We start from the raw sequence: 1,228 nt of genomic DNA on the forward strand, positions 1-1,228 counted from the left end.
GGGAAACACACGTCTGCTGCACAACCCCAGCTCGGCGGCTGCAGACACCCGAGGAAGCCTCGCCGTAACCAGGACGCATGGCATCTCGGGACCAGCAGTCCAAGGTCAGAATTCACACGGACCCTCCAGGGGCACATGGCCCCATTCACGCGCTGGACCCTCCAGGGGCACATGGCCCTATTCACGCACAGGACCCTCCAGGGGCACGTGGCCCCATTCACGCGCAGGATCCTCCAGGAGCACGTGGCCCCATTCACGCGCAGGACCCTCCAGGGGCTCGTGGCCCCATTCACGCACAGGACCCTCCAGGGGTACATGGCCCCATTCACACAGTGTTTCCTGCAGACGCAGACGTGGGGACAAGACACACACAGGCCCCGCGGGGCTGACACACCCTAACACACATGCTGAGAGAGCCCTACACCTGCAGGGACCCATCCGACACAAGGGACCGGAATCCCTGTGGGGCACATCCTGCTAAAATCTCATCACAAACTCTGGACTTCTTCATGGTTCCTAACAGGCCCCTGCAAAGACCATCAGGCTTCCTTACCAACACTTCTGTGTGAGGATAGCTAGAGAGCGAGGGACACTGCACCTTCCCGAAGGATGCGAAACTCACAGGACTCGTAACCATGGACCCTCCTCCCTAGTCCCTGTGGTCAGCACTGACCGCTCAGAGTCCGTTCATCGGAAGCTAGCACTGACCACTCGGCCTGTGTTCGGGGAGAAGCTACACCCAGGTGTGACGCCTGATCAATAACCCGATTTGTGGAATTAATAGTCACTTAGAAAAGATAACTCAGGGACGGGAGAAACAGGACACACCCGGGTGGGCCAGCCTGTGGGCTCTTGTGGGGACAGAGGGACAGGACACGCCTGGGGGTCAGCCCTGGGACTGAAGAGCCCACCCTCTCTCCAATGTCAGCCCTGCACATGGTGCCCAGTCGTCGTGGCCTCTGCCGTGGAAGGTGAACAGGACCAACTCTGTGCCGTTGGCCACACCAGTCAGTGGTCGTCCTCCAGCCAACGTCCCTCTGTGGCTTCTCCACCCCCTCCGGCTCTGGCGTCCACCCGCCCAGCAGCCTCTACCCCTTGCAAGCCAGCACACTGGAGGCCCCGGGTGTGGACACCAGCCCTGGGGCAGGAGGAGCCCAGGCTGAGGCCCCTTCCTGTGTGTGCGTGGCCCACGGCCCCTTCCCCCACAGACCCTAGACCCGTGGCCCCT

The 1,228-nt window shown here is 61.9% G+C and overlaps 1 protein-coding gene across 1 annotated transcript in view; it reads right to left on the reverse strand.

Annotated features, from left to right (window-relative positions):
* The window catches only part of LOC103666326 (cohesin subunit SA-2-like), a 47,088-nt gene that overhangs the window by 24,368 nt on the left and 21,492 nt on the right, over positions 1-1,228 (reverse strand). The window lies entirely within an intron of this gene.

This window comes from Ursus maritimus (assembly GCF_017311325.1).
Source record: "Ursus maritimus isolate PB19 chromosome X unlocalized genomic scaffold, ASM1731132v1 scaffold_X1, whole genome shotgun sequence".
Taxonomy (NCBI): Eukaryota; Metazoa; Chordata; class Mammalia; order Carnivora; family Ursidae; genus Ursus; species Ursus maritimus.